The following is a 16094-nucleotide window of genomic DNA, read 5'->3' as shown; positions in this document are numbered from 1 at the left end:
GAATTCTTTGAGGAGGTGACCAAGCACGTGGATGAAGGTAAAGCAGTGGATGTGGTGTACATGGATTTTAGTAAGGCATTTGATAAGGTTCCCCATGGTATTATGCAGGCTTATGCAGAAAGTAAGGAGGCATGGGATAGTGGGAAATTTGACCAGTTGGATAACAAACTGGCTAACCAATAGAAGTCAGAGAGTGATGGTGGATGGCAAATATTCAGCCTGGAGCCCAGTTATCAGTGGCATACCGCAGGGATCAGTTCTGGGTCCTCTGCTGTTTGTGATTTTCATTAATGACTTGGATGAGGGAGTTGAAGGGTGAGTCATTAAATTTGCAGATGATACGAAGATTGGTAGAGTTGTGGATAGTGAGATGGGCTGTTGTTGGCTGCAAAGAAACATAGATAGGATGCAGAGCTAGGCTGAGCAGTGGCAGATGGAGTTTAACCCTGAAAAGTGTGAGGTTGTCCATTTTGGAAGGACAAATGTGAATGCGGAATACAGGGTTGTTAGGGTGCTTGGCAATGTGAAGGAGCAGAGAGATCTTGGGGTCTATGTTCATAGATCTTTGAAAGTTGCCACTCAAGTAGATAGAGCTGCGAAGAAGGCCTATGGTGTGCTAGCGTTCATTAACAGAGGGATTGAATTTAAGAGCCATGAGGTGATGATGCAGCTGTACAAAACCTTGGTACGGCCACATTTGGAGTACTGTGTGCAGTTCTGGTCGCCTCATTTTAGGAAGGATGTGGAAGCTTTGGAAAAGGTGCAAAGGAGATTTACCAGGATGTTGCCTGGAATGGAGAGTAGGTCTTACGAGGAAAGGTTGAGAGTGTCCGGCCTTTTCTCATTAGAACGGAAAAGGATGAGGGGCGACTTGACAGAGGTTTATAAGATGATCAGGGGGAATAGATAGAGTAGACAGTCAGAGACTTTTTCCCTGGGTGGAACAAACCATTACAAAGGGACATAAATTTAAGGTGAATGGTGGAAGATATAGGGGGGATGTCAGAGGTAGGTTCTTTACCCAGAGAGTAGTGGGGGCATGGAATGCACTGCATATGGAAGTAGTTGAGTCGGAAACATTAGGGACCTTCAAGCGGCTATTGGATAGGTACATGGATTACGGTAGAATGATGGGGTGCGATTAATTTGTTCTTATTCTAGGACATTCTATGTCCTGTTCTGTATTTTTCTATGTTCTATTAGGTCACCAGATGGTTTACATTCGGTCATCAGATGGGTTATATTAGGTCACCAGATTGGTTACATTTGGTCACCAGATAAGTTCCATTAGGTCACCAGATGGGTTATATTCGGTCACCTGATGGGTCACATTAGGTCACCAGATGGGTTCCATTAGGTCACCAGATGGGTTACATTAGGTCACCAGGTGGGTTACATTAGGTCACCAGGTGGGTTACATTTGGTCACTAGATGGTTTACATTCGGTCACTAGATGGGTTAATTTGGTCACCAGATGGGTTCCATTAGGTCACCAGGTGGGTTACATTTGGTCACTAGATGGTTTACATTCGGTCACCAGATGGGTTAATTTGGTCACCAGATGGTTTACATTCGGTCACCAGATGGGTTACATTTGGTCACCAGATGGGTTCCATTAGGTCACCAGATGGGTTACATTAGGTCACCAGATGGGTTCCATTAGGTCACCAGATGGGTTCCATTTGGTCACCAGATGGGTTACATTAGGTCACCAGATGGGTCACATTAGGTCACCAGATGGGTCACATTAGGTCACCAGATGGGTCACATTAGGTCACCAGATGGGTTACATTAGGTCACCAGATGGGTCACATTAGGTCAGCAGCAATTGGAACGTTCCGGCTGCAGTAACCACAGGAATGGAGAGGAGTCCTGGGACAGTTGCTCCCTGGGGTTTCTCAGTCTCACCTGGAGTTCCTGCTGCAGGATCTGAGGGGCTGCAGTGAGGTGATGTTTGACACGGCCGGGAGGGAGAAATCAAACTCTCCAACCGAGCAGTTGTGGATGGAAGTGGCCGAGGAGGTCAGCAGCCGGAGTGAGGTTCCTCCAACCCGAAGACAGCGAGTGGAGAGGATCCAGGAACTCTGGCGGGCTGACGGGCGAGTGACAGAGACACTTTCAGGTGTCAAACCCCCACTCAGACTGGCAGAGTCTCCTGCCCAGAACTCCTCAGGTAAACACATCTTGTAGGTTGTAGAAGTCAGGTATTTTAAATACACTTAATATAGGTAAAAAGGCAGTTTAGAGCATAAATATTAAATCCCAGTTTTAAAATGTTTGAAACATACAATTCCCAAACTCAGACACGAGTTTGGGAAAAACAGAACCACTGATAAAAACATCACATTCTTTCAAGGACAGCGGCTAAATCCCATGGGCTGTAAGGTGGAATCATTAAAGGCTCCATTGTTCTGATTTCAGGCCACTTGTGATAACAGCCTGAACCACATTCCATAACGTATGCAAGCCGAAACATTGTAGACTGTGTCAAAAAACAGTTTAAATTATAGTATGATGAGATGACATAATGTCTTAATTGTTGCAGATAAGCAACAATTGGAAGTGGCGTTGCATCGTGAGGATGGACGGCTTGTTATCAAATCAAATGTGTTTTGAATATAGCTTAAACCAATTAGGATTATATTGGGGTGTGATTGGATCGCTTAAGACAGATATCAATTAGTATATCCATGGATGATTTGGCCACCATTTTAGACAGAAAGACAGACAGAAAGAAAGAAAGAGACAGAGAGAAAGAGACAGGAAAGAGAAAAAGAGAACAAGACAGAAAGAGAGAGAAAGAGAAAGTAAAGGAAGAGAATTAGAAAAGAGTTCTGTATTCCTATTTCATTTTCATACTTTGACTTCAGCCTTTGACTTTTAAAGTTGTGTTCAGGCTATTGTCTCAGAAGATAATTCCTGTGATTCTTTGAAGAAAATCAAATTGTCTACAAACTACCTTTTAAATGAAATTCAAGTTGTAACCAATGAACTTCAAATAAAACAATTCTTATTTGCACCTGACAAGTTTTTAACTTGAATTTCTACTGAGTTTCAGCAATGTCTCAAGAACAACCGGCAACCGTAAATTGAATAAACTTCAAATTACAAGATACAACATAGGTCCACTCATTTCCCTGTCTGCTGACACCTCACATTCCCATCTGAACAACCGATACTATCCTGTCCCCATTCACTTCCATTCCTCACAGTCACCCTCCACTAATATTGTCCCTCCCGCCTCTCCACACGAGGCATTTGGAACACTCACTCCTCTGCTGTCCTTGTAGGAAAGCGCAACTATCGGGAAAATGATTAAAGTGATGAATCACTCTCCCAGTAACTGTCTGAAATTGAACCACACTGTTTGCTACCTCCACACTCCACATTGAGGTGAGTTTTCAACCACATACCCAACATTGACACTCAGACTGACGGTTGACACCTCAATGATATTGTCTGTTTCTGTACATCTCCGTTTCTCTGCTGCTGGAGAATCCATTGCACCGCCACAGTGCAGAAGGAGGCCATTCAGTCCGTCGATCCTGTACTGACCCTCCGAAAGAGCACCTACCATTTGGTTGCACTATCTATGTAACCCCACACAACCTGGACATCTTTGGATACTAAGAATTAATTTAGCATGACCAATCCATCTATAATGCACATTTTTAGACTGGTAAAGACTCTGGCAAAGGCTGTAGCTGAGGAGCAGGGAGATTATGGGGGTCAGGGGATGGAGGGAGGATTGTGGTCAGAGGCAGATTGATGTTGGGTCAGCAACAGGGAGTTTAGAAAGACTGCAGAGATATCAGGAGGAAGGGATTCTCAGACTGACTTGTTGTCCTGGAGGAAAATCTCTGCCCCTCCCAGCCCATCATAAGGACATAGGGAATAGGAGCTGCCGGAGTCCATATTGTTCCTTGAGTTTACTCCGCCCATTTCGTACAAAGCTGATCTTCTATCTCCATTTTTTATATCCATTCCCCAAATCCCTTAACTCCTGAGAGTTTGTGTAACCCAGCTTGAAATACATTCACTGGTGGATTATCCGCCACCCTCAGGGATAGAGAACTCCAAAAATTCACAAGACTTTGAGTGAAGAAACCTCGCCTCACCGTAGTACTGTAGAGACTCTAATCTGCTGATCCAGTCCTTCTCGTCTTCTGTAACCTGCCAGGTGGCACACAGCTTCTTTTAAAGATCCCAGTAACTGATCCACCTCTAAGTCGGTCACCTGCTCCCCATCCTGCCTACTTTAGGAGCAGCAGTGGGTGGGGCTGAGAGGTTTCATTTTTTAATACATGTACAGAAATTGCATGGTGTGTTTTCTCCATTCCAACATGTCCAAGGTACTTAATTAGCTTTAAAGTGCTTTGGGAAGTCCTAATAATGTATTTCACAAAAAGTGTCTGAAACTACAGAAAAATCAATGCCTATGAAAACAGTAATAAATATTCAATGTCATTTTTGAATGATAGGCGAAAGTAGCACAATTTCCGAAAAGCATTTGTTAATTTGACAGTCATTCAGAATCGAGATGTTAGCTCCCTTCTCTCTCCGCAGACGGACCTGTTGCGATTGCCCAGCACTTCTTGCTTTTGTTTCAAATTCCAGCATCCCAAATAATTTTCTTTCATGTTATTTTTTGATGACGGTAAAATTTGCAGTCAGCATTTGAATGGGATCATATCCAGGCATGAAGTTAGAAACCGGCTCTGCAGCAGCTAAATCAAAACAGCCTTCAGAGCAATCACTTACCATAAAGATTTCAGTATTTATTTAGTTGGCGTTACATTATTTATTACACTGATATCGTATTCAATGGTAACAGGAGCCCAAAATGATACAGCAGCAATCAACAGTTAACCCAATATTATAGTCAGCCCAATCGTGGAACTGGCAAACCCTCTCTCCCCCTCCCCTACCTGCCAGTATTATTAATATCCAGCAGTTTGATTCATTCTCACATGTGCTATAGGCAGTTCGCACACAGATTAGTACATACTTTGCTTATCCTCTCCGTGCTCCAGGCTCTGTCATGGTCTCTGTGTATTTAGCTCTCAGCTGCAGACAGTACCTAGGATTAGGGTTAGCCCTTTGCTCAGCACCTCTATAACATAGAGAGGATGTGCTGTAAATTATGCCTAGTTCCATGTCACGAATACTTGTTTTGAATTGTAATGATTGATGGAAAGCGGTTTCTTGCCGGACGTGTAATTTTAGCTCGTTCCTCGAGAGGTTTTGCAGTGAAATCTGCGTTTGAAACAGCGAATGGAGCAAAGGCAGTGGGTCTCTTGTCTCCGTTCCTACCTGGTCGTGATCCAGACTGAGAGCCTGCCGCACCTTCATCATACAAATCCGTCATTGTAATGTAGGAAATGTCAGAGCCAAATTGTTGGACATAATCTCCAATTGATAATGAACAGACTATCTATCTTGTTGATGTTGATTTTGGAACAAATATTGGCCAGGACACTGGGAAGAATTCTCTAGCTCTCCTTTGAAATAAAGTCCAAGGACCTAAATGACTCATTTGTACTGAAATAAAGAAATTCTACAGAGATACCTTTGTTCTTTTCCAAGTTCAGAATAAGTTCACTTCAGTATCGGAAGCCCAGCTCGAGGGTAGTTCACATCACCACAGCAGAAAATCTAGGCCCCATTATAAATAGAAAGGATACATGATGGAACCATCAATTCACCAGACAGGCGGCGAGGAAGATGGTGTCCAAGATGGCGGCCCCCATGAGTTGCATGTGGCCGGCCGCGTGGTGGAGGTTTTCCAATATGGCGGCCCTCATGGATCGCACGTGGAGGAGGGGGCGGAGTCGGGGCATAGGCCGCAGCATTTCGGGCCCCGCGGGCCTGCGAGTGAGGGGAGCGATTACTTCGAGTCGCTGGGGAGTTGGAAGCTGGGGCCCTTTTAGCGAGGCACACTCTTGCGTAATGGCCTTTTCGCCCGCAGCTGCTGCAGGTCGCGTTGCAAGCCGCGCAGTGCTGCCGCGGGTGCTGGTTCTGGCTGCAGAAATGGCAGGCTGGAGCAGCATAGTGGCTGGCTGCGGCATCATGGTGGCTGGGCGGCGCGTAGCACAGGCCTAGGGGAGTTGCTGGTCGGGGGCCCATGATTGGGTCGCGGGGTCCGCAGGGAACGAGTTAAGGCTGCGGAAGGAGACCTCCATCGTGGTAGCAGCTTCCACAGTCGTTTCTAAGTCCTGGGCCCTCTTTTCCAGCAGTCGTTGGCGCACATAGTTAGACCTGAGGCCCGCTACAAAAACATCGCGTACAGCAAGTTTCCTGTGTTCAGCTGCGATAACAGCTTGATAATTACAGTCATTGGACAAGTTATTGAGTTCCCTTAGAAATTCGGCGAGTGATTCTGTCGGCCGCTGGCGGCGAGTCGTGAACACATGGCGAACGTAAACTTCATTAATAGGCCTTACATAAATTTTATCTAGAACTGCTAGCACTGCAGTATATGAATTGGCCGAGTTTAGTTGCGTAGAGATTCTGTGGCTCACCCTCACGTGCAGTAGACTTAGCTTCTGTTCCTGTCGTTTTGGCTGTGCTCGCTTCTGCCAGGTAGGCCTCGAAGCACCGCAGCCAGTGGGAGAAGATTTCTTTAGCCTCTGCATCCTGCGGGTCGAGTTCCAGGCGTCCAGGCTTGAGGGCCGATTCCATCATCGATCTTTACTGTTAAGTCGATTAAATTGATGGAACCATCAATTCACCAGACACGTGTTTCCGATATGAATCTAGGCTTTAATCGACTTACTTCAGAGCCAGCCTGTTACCCATTGATGAACTCTTAGTGAACTCAGGCTGACTCTGGACAAGGGTATTTATACAGCAGCACTAGTGGGAGGAGTCGTGGGCGGAGCCAAGGGTGGAGCCCAGTACAAGTTCCTGAGTATTCCCAGAGCTACTCCCCCTAGTGGTTGGATAACGCTACTGCGCTTACAAAGACAGTGTGAATTATCATATCATATATATTACATTCACCACAATACAAACGAAAGAATGTTCAGAAATTAATTCCTTGCGACATGTACTGCTTAAAAGATTCTTAAACTTGCATCAGAGAGCGCCATATTGGGTGTTCTTACAGCTGGAACACTTCATGATGCCCCCACTGGGGAAAATGTTTTCTGCGGTTGCAGACAATGCCAATGTACAGCTACTGGATCTCAGGTATCAGGGCCGGGACTCTCCGAGCCCGCGACACCGGTCCGACACCGGGACGCGATGCTGCCAGAGGTGGCCCGACTTGCAATTCTCCAGGCCCCCAGCGATACTTGTTCTAACAAGGTTTAAAAAAGCGTCAGTCGGGCTGGCTGATGCTGCGGCCGGAGGAGGTGGGGATTGGCGTGAGGGGGACCCCAGGACGGCACGGCCATGGCTGCGGGGGCTTTGGGGGAGGCCCCCCAGGGTTGGGGGGCGATGGTGCCGGTGGGTTGGGGGGGTCAGACAGCCGCGGCGGCCAGGCATGGACCGCCATGACAGGGCGGAGCCAACACCATGGACACCATGACGGCGGCCACACAAATGGGCACCCACCCCGCTCGCTGGCTCAGTCTAGGCGTGTCCGCTATCTGTATGTGTGCTGGACCTACCACGTGGCCCCCTCCCCCCCCCCCCCCCCCCCCCACCCAGCCGGCGCCACCCACCGATGGGTAAATCCAGGGCCGCACCTGCGGCAGCCCCATGTGAGGACAGTGCCATCATATGGTGGCCCTGGGAGGAGGGACGAGCGACAGGTGTCAGGGCACCGCGGGGGCGGGATATGCGTGGCTGGTGCGAGAGCTGCCTATCGGCGCGACCATGTTGCCCATGGCACCAAGCCCAATGCTAAAACTTTGTCTACCTCCACCCCCTGCAGATTGTAATGTTTGGGCATCTTCCAGCGCTGTTGGCCGAAGTGGCGGGAGCCGCTGCCCTGCATGAAGCCTTGTGGGAGCTGGAGCAGGGGAGTCACAGAGAGGCGAAGGAGGCTGCTGTAGTGGAGCGGGCTGCAGTGGGTTAGGTGCCAGCCGCTCAGGCTGGAGGGCCACCCGCCCGACAGGTGCAGAAGGCGGACCACAACGAGGGGGAGCCACGGGACGAAGATACCGAGGAGGAGGAGAGGGGGGAGGAGGCGGTGCCATGGCTACGGAGGCGCCCGATGAGGCCTCGTGTGTACTGCCGCTGCATGTCCTTCCAGGACCTCCCGGACAGGGCATGCAGGAGGAGACTCCAGATGAGCTGGGAAACCGTCGCCCACATCTGCCAACTGATGGCACACCTGACACCGTGTGGAACAGGGGGAGGACATGCTATCCCAGTGGCCAGTCGCCGGGTGGGGACCTGTCCGGCATCTCCCAGGCATCGGTGCACCAGTGCATCCGTGCAGTGACTGATGCCCTGTATGACCTCGCGGACTGGTACATCCAGTTCCCTGAGGACCGCGCCCACCAGGATGCCCGCGCAGCGGGGTTCGCCGCGGTCACCAGGGTACCCATGGCCCAGGGGGCGATCGATGGGCTACACGTTACCATGCGGCCACCATTGGATAACAGGGCGATGTTCATGAATAGGAAGGGGTCCTATTCCATGAACGTACAGGTGGTCTGTGACCACCGGATGAAGATCCTACACGTCTGCGACCGGTACCCGGGTAGTGTAGATGACGCATATTGGCACAATTGTTCATCCCCAGCATGTTTGAGGGACCACCCCCCACCCACCCTCCAGCTGCGGGGCTGGTAACTGGGTGACAGGGGTTATCCGTTGCGGTCATGGATGATGACGCCTATACGGGGGCCGCAGACCGACGCGGAGCAGCACTACAATGGTGTCCATTGTGCGACCAGGGGTGTGGTCGAGAGGTGCTTTGTGCTGCTGAAGATGCGGTTCAGGTGCCTGGACCGCTCTGGAGGGGCCCTCCAGTACCCATTGGAGAGGGTCGGCCGCATCTTTGTGGTCTGCTGCGTCCTACACATTATAACCCAGCAGAGGGGTGATGTGCTGGAGGAGGCGGAGGAGGAGGAGTGGGAGGATCACGATGAAGAGCACTCCTCTCCAGATGAGGGGGATGGGGAGGGGGGGGGGGGGGGGGTGCAATTTACAGGACATGGGGCTGGACAGGGACGGGAGGCTGCCCAACGCCACCGACTAGACCAGCGAGCACCTGAGGAGTTGATAGCTGCATGTTTCACCGACTAGGGTTGGGGGGGGGGGGATTGCTGGGCATGGGCACGGACAGCACAGTACGGCACCACCTCATCCCTGGCCACCCTCACCTTCCCCACCACTGACCACCCCCTACCTCTCCCACCACCACATCACCCGCATGCACACCATCCCTCCATTACACATCCACCTGCGACACAACGAGCTGGGCTCACACGGTTGCTGGTGAATGCGGGTCTGGTCACGGTAGCATGGTGGTTAGCATAAATGCTTCACAGCTCCAGGGTCCCAGGTTCGATTCCCGGCTGGGTCACTGTCTGTGCGGAGTCTGCACGTCCTCCCCGTGTGTGCGTGGGTTTCCTCCGAGTGCTCCGGTTTCCTCCCACAGTCCAAAGATGTGCGGGTTAGGTGGATTGGCCATGCTAAATTGCCCGTAGTGTCCTAAAAAGTAAGGTTAAGGGGGGGTTGTTGGGTTACGGGTATAGGGTGGATACGTGGGTTTAAGTAGGGTGATCATTGCTCGGCACAACATCGAGGGCCGAAGGGCCTGTTCTGTACTGTTCTATGTTCTATGTGGTCCATGGCTTGGAGGATGATGACAGCCCACTCTGCGATGAGCTCTACATACAGAGAATGTCTGACTCATGACCACAGTAACACCTCCACCTGGGTGGTCCCTGCATGCGGCCTGGAGACTGCATCGCAGGGCCTTGTCATCTGGCTGGGGGCAGGGTGGTGTGGGCGACCCTTGGGGGGGCAGCCCGCACGTCACACTCACCGGAGCTCAGCATTCCATCACCCCTCACCCACAACGGCACTCAGTTCCTATCCCACCCCCGCATGCATCAGACAGAGCACAGAGGCAGCGTTCACAGGTGTTCCTAGCCTGGGGGGGGAGGAAAGGGGAATACCGGGTTGCTGCTGGCAGGGTCAGGAAGGAGCTGGTGTGGGCCGGGGGGGACAGAGGTGAGGTGTTGTCGCCGTGGGGACTGGGTCGGGCGGGGGGGGGTGCTGGCCTGGGCGGGCAGTCGACGGGCTATGGCTAGTCGACGGGGGAGGGGGGGGCAGGACACCCTCTGATCCGGTTGGTCACCTGGAATACGAGAGGACTGAATGGGCCGGTGAAGCGGTCTACGGTACTTGCTCATCTGAGGGGGCTAAAGGCAGATGTGGCAATGCTTCAGGAGACCCACCTGAAGGTGGCGGACCAGGTCCGTCTGAGGAAGGGGTGGGTGGGGCAGGTTTTCCACTCCGGGTTGGATGTGAAGAACCGGGAAGTGGCGATTCTGGTGGGGAAAAATGTGTCGTTTGAGGCATCTGAGGTGGTGGCGGATAAGGGGGGTAGGTTTGTTATGGTAAGGGGCAGGCTACAGGGAGAGAAGGTGGTACTTGCTAGTGTGTATGCCCCGAATTGGGGTGATGCGGGCTTTATGAGGCGTATGCTGGGACGTGTCCCAGATCTAGAGGCGGGAGGTCTGATTATGGGGAGGGGACTTCAATACGGTGTTGGATCCTTCACTGGATCGGTCCAGCTCTAGGACGGGTAGGAGGCCGGCGGCGGCCAAGGTACTGAGGGGTTTATGGACAAGATGGGAGGGGTGGACCCATGGAGGTTTGTGAGCCCGAGGGCACGGGAGTACTCTTTCTTCTCCCATGTACATAGGGTTTATTCTCGGATAGACTTCTTCGTGGTGAGTAGGGGACTGATTCCGAGAGTGGAGGAGGCCGAATATTTGGCCATTGCAATCTCCGACCACACTCCGCATTGGATGGAGTTGGAGATGGGGGAGGTGCGGGACCAGCGCCCGTTGTGGCGGTTGGATGTGGGGTTGTTGGCGGAGGAGGAGGTGTGCAGGAGGGTCCGCGCAAGTATTGAGGGGTACCTTGAGGTGACTGATACGGGGAGGTCCGGGTGGGGATGGTCTGGGAAGCCTTGAAGGCAGTCATTCGTGGGGAGCTGATATCCATCCAGGCACACAGGGAGAGGAGCGAGAGGAGTGAGGGGGATAGACTGGTGGGGAAGATGATGGAGGTAGATATGAGTTACGCGGAGGCACCAGAGGGATTGTTGGGGGAGAAGCGCGGCCTACAGGCTAAATTTGATTTGCTGACCACTAGAAAGGCTGAGGCACAGTGGAGAAAGGCACAAGGGGCAGTGTACGAACATGGTGAAAAGGCGAGTAGGATGCTGGCTCATCAGCTCCGCAAGCGGGATGCGGCTAGGGAAATTGCTGGAGTGAGAGATAAGAGTGGGAATGTGATGCGGAAGGGGGTAGAGGTGAATGAGGTCTTCAAGGACTTTTACGGGGAACTGTACCGGTCGGAGCCAACGGTGGAGAGGAGGGGAATGGAGAGGTTTCTCGACGGGCTATCTTTCCCGAAGGTGCAGGTGGAGGGGTTGGGGGTGCCAATTGAGCTGGTTAAGGGGATTGGGCAGATGCAGTCAGGGAAGGCGCCGGGGCCGGATGGGTTCCCGGTGGAGTTTTATAAAAAGTTTGTGGACCTAGTGGGCCCCTTGCTGGTACGGACACTTAATGAGGTGTGGGAAGGGGGGACTTTTCCCCCGACGATGTCATGGGCGCTGCTTTCTTTAATCTTAAAGAGCGACAAGGACCCCAGCAGTGTGGTTCATACAGGCCCATATCTCTCCTTAATGTGGATGCCAAGGTGCTGGCAAAGATCCTGGCCACCAGGATAGAGGACTGTGTGCCAGGGGTTGACCACGAGGACCAGACAGGTTTTGTTAAGGGAAGGCATCTGAACACGAATGTGCGGAGATTGTTGAATGTCATCATGATGCCGGCGATTGAGGGGGAGGCTAAGATAGTGGTGGCGCTGGATGCGGAGAAGGCCTTCGATAGAGTGGACTGGGGGTACTTATAGGAGGCGTTGGGGAGGTTTGGATTTGGTGAAGGGTTTATTAGATGGGTGAGGCTGCTATATGAGGCCCCGATGGCGTGTGTGGCCACAAATGAGAGGAGGTCGGAGTACTTCCGGCTTTACTGAGGGACCAGGCAGGGTTGCCCCTTCCCCCTTGTTGTTTGCATTGGCAATCGAGCCGCTGGCGATGGCATTGAGGGATTCAGGGAGGTGGAGGGGTTTGGTGCGGGGTGGGGAGGAACATAGGGTGTCGTTGTATGCCGATGACCTGCTACTGTATGTGGCGGACCCGGTGGGAGGGATGCCGGGGGTGATGGAGCTGCTAGCTGAGTTTGGGACCTTTTCAGGCTATAAACTAAATCTAGGCAAGAGTGAGGTGTTTGTGGTGCACCCTGGCGACCAGGAGGAGGGAATTGGTAGGCTCCCGCTTAGGCGGGCAGGGGAGTGTTTTAGGTACCTTGGGGGTGCAGGTGGCCAGAGACTGGGGGACTCTTCACAAGCATAATTTCAGATGGAGGAGGAGTTCAAGAGGTGGGCATGCTGCCATTGTCGTTGGCGGGGAGGATGCAGTCCGTCAAAATGACGGTGCTTCCGAGGTTCTTGTTCCTCTTTCAGTGCCTGCCCATCTTCATCCCCAAAGCCTTCTTTAGGAGGGTGACTAGCAGTATTTTGAGCTCCGTGTGGGCACATGGGACTCTGAGAGTGAAGAGGGTTTTCCTGGAGCAAGGGAGGGATGGAGGCGGGCTGGCGCTGCCCAACCTTTTGGGGTACTATTGGGTGGCCAATGTGTCAATGGTGCGTAAATGGGTGATGGAGAGGGGGGGGGGGGGGGGGGGGCGGCGTGGAAAAGAATGGAGATGGCGTCTTGTAGAGGTACGAGCCTGGGTGCCATGGTAACGGCGCCGTTGCCGCTCTCTCCTAAGAGGTATACCACGAGCCCGGTGGTGGCGGCGACCCTAAGAATCTGGGGACAGTGGAGACGGCACAGGGGGGAAACAAGGGGCTCGATGGAGGCTCCATTAGGTGGAAATCATTGGTTCATCCCAGGGAACACTGATGGGGGATTTAGGGGGTGGCAAAGGGTGGGCATCAGTAAATTGAGGGACCTGTTTATTGGCGGGAGGTTTGCGGGCCTGGGGGGACTGGAAGATAAATTTGGGCTCCCCCAGGGGAACATGTTCAGATACCTGCAGGTAAAGGCGTTTGCTAGGCGACAGGTGGAGGAATTTCCTTTGCTGCCCTCGCGGGGGGTGATGGACAGAGTGCTTTCGGGGGTGTGGGTCGGAGAGGGGAAGATGTCTGACATTTATAAGGTAATGCAGGAGGTGGAGGAGTCGTCAGTGGAGGAGCTGAAGGCTAAATGGGATGGGGAACTAGGGGAACAGATAGAGGATGGGAATTAGGCGGATGCCTTGGAGAGCGTCAACTCTTCCTCTTCCTGTGCGAGGCTTAGTCTCATCCAATTTAAGGTGCTGCATCGGGCCCATATGTCTGTGACTCAGATGAGTAGGTTCTTTGGGGGTGAAGACAGGTGCACCAGGTGTTCGGGGAGTCCAGCAAATCGTGCCCATATGTTCTGGGCATGCCCGGCACTGGAAGAATTCTGGAAGGGGGTGGCGGGGACGGTGTCGAGGGTGGTTGGATCCAGGGTCAAACCAGGTTGGGGACTCGTGATTTTTGGAGTTGCGGCGAAGCAGGGAGTACTGTAGGCGAAAGAGGCCGGTGTTCTGGCCTTTGCGTCCCTAGTAGCCCGACGGAGGATCTTGATGCAGTGGAAAGATGCGAGGCCCCCCAAGTGTGGAGACCTGGATCAGTGACATGGCGGGATTTATAAAATTGGAGGGGGTCAAATTTGCCCTGAGAGGATCAGTTCAAGGGTTCTATAAATGGTGGCAGCCTTTTCTGGACTTTCTGGCTCAAAGATAGGTATTGTTGCGGTTTGTTGTTGTTATATAAATTCAAAATTTTTCAATAAAAATTACTTTTTTTTAAAAATGGGTGCTCTTCTCCTGTGGAGGGTACACTAACATCAGCATTGTTAGGAGGTCCGATGCATGCAACCCGGCAGTTGGGTCTATGTTGGCATAGGTTCAGAGCACCCGGCCAATGCGGCTGGCATGGGTGGGTGCAGCCATGTGGATCACAGATGGGGTTGTAGCATCCCCTGGGGAGAGGGGGGGGGGGGGTGGTGTCACATGCGTGGGGGGAGGGGGTAGGGGGTTGGTGCCATGGGCACATAGCTGGGTTCTCACCCTGACTGCCCTGAGTAGTCGCATTCAGGGAGTCCAGCAGCTCAGCCTTCAGCTCCGCAAAAGAAGAGAGGCCTGCTGCTCCTGCGCCCACTTCCACCAGTCCTCGGGTGTTCCGCCGGCCGACATTTTGTCCTTCTTCCCCTGCTTTTCTTGGGGAGCTGCTGCAGCTTTTTCCTTTGCCCCACTCCGGGTGAACACCATAAATTATGGGGAATGCTCCTCTAGACACCTTCCCCCACCGGGATTCGTCGAAACAGCGTCGGTTGGGGCCCTCAAATCAGCCCAAAAGTCCTAAAGTAGCGGGAGCTGCCGAAAGTGTGGCTTAGCTCCGCATAGCCGCAACCAGAAGTCGGCTCACACCGCTTTTGATGCCGGCGTCAGAACTTGGCCGCGGGATCAGAGATTCCCGGCCATTACCTCTCCTTATTACCTCAGTTTTGACGAAGAATCAAAGGACCAGAAATATTAACTCTGTTTCTCTGCGAATAGATGCTGCCAGACCGGCTGTATTTTTCTGGCACTTTCTATTCTTGTTTCAGCACCGCAATACAGCAACCGCAGTATTTTAGGGCAGCACGGTAGCATTGTGGATGGGACAATTGCTTCACAGCTCCAGGGTCCCAGGTTCCATTCCGGCTTGAGTCAGTCTGTGCGGAGTCTGCACGTCCTCCCTGTGTCTGCGTGGGTTTACTCCAGGTGCTCCGGTTTCCTCCCACAGTCCAAAGATGTGCAGGTTAGGTGGATTGGCCATGCTAAATTGCCCTTAGTGTCCAAAATTGCCCTTAATGTTGGGTGGGGTTACTGAGTTATGGGGATAGGGTGGGGTGTGGAAACTGGGTAGGGTGCTCTTTCCAAGAGCCGGTGCAGTCTTGATGGGCCAAATGGCCTCCTTCTGCACTGTAAATTCTATGATAATCTATTTTGTTTATTTATGTTTGTCTTTGACCTTGAGCAATTTCCCCAACTCAACAGATACAAATTCCTTAGAATTACCCGACAGCAACTGTTCCAGCTGTGTCCGTTTATACTCTTTAGGAGGTTGACCAATAATCATTACCAGTCTTTAATAAGGCAATTAGCCTAACACTGTAATCGTCACAGTTTACAGTTGCTGTTAGATTGACAGTATAGACAAATCCATACAATGTCATCAACTGTTTAAACTATTCATTGCCAACTGTGATCCATTATCTGAGTTTACAAGGTCTGAAATTCCACCCATTGCAAATATTTCCTTCAACGATTTAATTGCTGCTTCAGAAATATGACGCAAAAGTTGCTTGACTTTTATCCATCTGGAGTAGCAATCTTGAGACTGACTACTGCAGTCAAGAACATCTTACCTGCAGTCAAGAACATCCTACCTGCAGTCAAGAACATCTTACCTGCAGTCAAGAACATCTTACCTCTGTACACAAAGATGTCCATCTCAAGATGACCCTCCCATGGTTGTGATGGGAAGGAAGCTTATATCAATCGCATTCTTGTTGCTGATGGTGAATAGCAAAAGTAAGACAGCTTTATGTCATTTCTTCAAGCTATTTGGAAGACCAGACCACAAAACTTGCAATCTTTGCTCTGGCTTGGCATTTTATGATGCCCAAATTTGGTTAAATCATTATAGTATGTCAAGTTTCAGACTCTCTCCTCATAGATGCATCCTTAATATGCTTTGGAAATTGAAAGTCATCTGCCAGATGTTCATATTTATTTATGAGTGTGTCTTGTTTCCTGTGGTTTTACAACACAATTCACTCTAGTTCCCTCTCTGAGTAGACCCGTCAGGACATCATC

General features: G+C 51.4%; 1 protein-coding gene across 4 annotated transcripts in view; it reads right to left on the bottom strand.

The window, feature by feature from the left end:
• Positions 1-16094, bottom strand: part of LOC119954462 (gasdermin-B-like) — a 67630-nt gene that overhangs the window by 48382 nt on the left and 3154 nt on the right. Inside the window, exon 2 of one of the 4 annotated variants that reach the window (XM_038779686.1) lies at positions 15707-15790. The exons of 2 other annotated variants lie outside the window; for them this stretch is intronic. The gene's annotated coding sequence lies outside the window, so the exon portion shown is untranslated. Of the gene's footprint in view, positions 1-4118; positions 4339-15706; positions 15791-16094 lie in introns of those variants that run through there. One more of the 4 variants, XM_038779687.1, reaches the window with a different exon arrangement.

Source organism: Scyliorhinus canicula, chromosome 19 (assembly GCF_902713615.1).
Source record: "Scyliorhinus canicula chromosome 19, sScyCan1.1, whole genome shotgun sequence".
Taxonomy (NCBI): Eukaryota; Metazoa; Chordata; class Chondrichthyes; order Carcharhiniformes; family Scyliorhinidae; genus Scyliorhinus; species Scyliorhinus canicula.
Note: the sequence above shows the minus strand (reverse complement) of the source record. Positions and strands in the feature narration are given on the sequence as shown.